Below are 2,875 nucleotides of genomic sequence, written 5' to 3' on the forward strand. Positions count from 1 at the left end.
CTTTAAACTCAGTTAGATTGTAACGTTGTGACTGTGCGTCTGAGGGACTCATATAATTTGCAACTCAGTAATTCGTTGACCATATTTATTCAATGTATACCAACACAAATGATGTTCTTCAGGAAAAACAACTTAGCAAAGAAAAATACATAAAACTGTCAACCATGAAACAAGGAACAATGAGTCTGTGGCCCTACGACTATATCCTAATGTTATTCATTTGTTTAAATATCCGGGTAAACCCCACATTCTCAACTCCAGGGTTTCTTCTCTCTTAGTCTATATGCACATATACTTAGTATGTCTGAAATTTGCATGATGGATTCTTAATACCCATCACTACTTCAGTTTCTAACCTTCTTTTCTCACTACAGACCTGAAATAAAAACGAGTCCCTACATATAATTCGCACTCTATTTTTTTTTATGGTAGAAGTCCCCAACCGAGGGACGTAACCTCTGTGAGGAGCATCTACATGCTTGAAAAAATAGACTATTCCCCTAACTTAATGATATACAACTTATCATTTTGGACAATGATGGGTATATGCTTATACTATTTAGTTTTGGCATACCCATGACCCCTATATATGACCATACAGGTTAGCATGCTTGTATACCTTGTTTCATGGGCCTTTCCCTGTACAAACCTTTACTTCACTAGTACAAAAGCATACCCTTCTGGCTTAGTATGCTACCCACATATTAAACAAGCTCTGCAATGAAAATAATATCATCGTTTACAGAAGTTAGTTATATTCAACATGCATCAGTTATAACATAACATGAAACCTAATATGAAACCCTGTATAACGGATCATAAGTATCATCCATGAGATGGGTAATCCTCAACATGCATTAGTTATTAATTAATGTAAAATTTCGCAATTGATAAACCTAATCATCCACAGGACAAGTAACTATCAGTAGGCATCAACTATTAATTACGCCGTAAGGTGTTTCCCTTTAGAATGAATTGACCCAGTTGACACCGTGTCCTATTGTTAACCGTTGATCTGTGGTGTTAGACGATCGAACAAAGTTTGATCGTTGATCGTGGGAAGCCGAAGATCGTGGGAAGCCGAACGATCAAAAACAATTTTCTTGTCATTCTCCTGGTTGTATTCCTTCCTTCTGCCCTTGCGCGCTGGTCCTTCGCTCGACCAGGATGCCTCAAATTCATTACTCAAATAAATACACTGATAGCGCGCTGGTCCTTCGCTCGACCAGGATGCCTCAAATTCAGTACTCAGATAAATACACTGATGATACTTATGAATATAGGTTTGTAACTCAGAGTTTGCGCTATTTTTTTGTTAAATAAAATATTTGTTTTGCTTTTTGGCTGGATGGTGGACTTTCAGATCCAGGAGTAGCTGTAAATGCTTGCCAGACAATCTCAGAAACATTGCAAGGCCAACAACACTGCAGGTATGATCTTCTTTACACCTCTCCATATGTTTTCAATTAGCCAAAAACTCTTCTCTACACCTCTCAATATGCTTCTGACTGGTTTAAAACTCTGCACAATGAGGAAATATTTCTTTATTTTCTGTTTTATTATTTCTGGAAGAAAATGCACTCCAGTGGATGAAAGTCCTTGTAAAATGGAAGGCTTTCTGGCAGCTACGCCTGTCGGAGCAAAGGTGAAGGCTTTCGAGCAGCTTCGCCTGTTGAAGCTTTTACTTTGACAGTTTTAACATCATGCAAATGCCCTGTTCAAGATATTATGAACCAGAAGATGCATTTAAATCACTTAGTTATAGAAAATTTAAATGCACGATTACGATCATGTGTTTAAAGGTTTGATATTGAAAATTTCCTGGAAATACTCTGGAAGAATTGTGTTCCAGTGGATGAAAATGCTTGAAAATTTAGGCTTTTGAGCAACTAAACCTGTTTGACTGTTTTACCTGCATGCAAATGTTAATTTGAAGAAAAGACTACGCAGAAGGAACAAAGCATTTACTTAGAGGAAATCTAAATACACGCTTAAGATCTTTGATTAAAGGTTCGAAGATTTCTTGGAAATATGTTCTGTGCATTTGGTTCTGGCCGGATATTTATTTTTACCTTCTTTAATTTTATATATTTATTTATTTTTAAAATTTTATTTGACGAAGCTGGACAAAATTTACCGATTTAGGCACAGCTTATCACTGAATGTGACTATCATATATTCTACAGTTTTATAATATTGCATTTGATTTCAATGCCACTTCCATCGGGCTGTTATCGATGAAAGCTCGATTTATGCATGAAATTGGTCCTCAAACAACTTTTAATGGTAGCTTCACGGATGGCCTCTAATAAAGATACTGTTTCATAGAAAAATGTTAGATTGAAATGCTATTACGCTGGTCTTTGTTGATCTTTGTCAATGTTTTTCCAGAACAGAAGCGGATGCTAAAGCTTATATCATTTTTGTTCTATTTGTCGGAAAGTGAATATTAATACTGTAGGTAGCATCTTCATCAGGATTCGGTTGCATAGAGTTCCTTTTGCCCTTCTTGAAAAGCGTTTAATTTTTTTATTAAGAAAACTGAAAGGGAAAAATGTAATAGTGCTAGGACGCGTTTCTCGAGAGTTGTTGCAGTTGGAACTTGGGACTTTATTAGCATTTGCATCTAATGATTCCATAACAAATCCAATTCGAATGACGGGGTTTTCTTCTTATAGACGGGTTGATTGAATTTTTTTATAGTCGGTAAAAAAATTAGTAGCAATGTTCAAAACAAAGGGAAGTTAATCTTTTAATTACGTCGGTGTTTCCCTCTGGAATGAATTGACCCAGCTGACACCGTGTCCTATTGTTAACTGTTGATTTGTGGTGTTAGACGATCGAACAAAGTTTGATCGTTGATCGTGGGAAGCCG

This window comes from Pinus tabuliformis, chromosome Q, assembly GCF_031772625.1.
Source record: "Pinus tabuliformis cultivar Carrire ecotype Pingquan chromosome Q, CPIR1, whole genome shotgun sequence".
Taxonomy (NCBI): Eukaryota; Viridiplantae; Streptophyta; class Pinopsida; order Pinales; family Pinaceae; genus Pinus; species Pinus tabuliformis.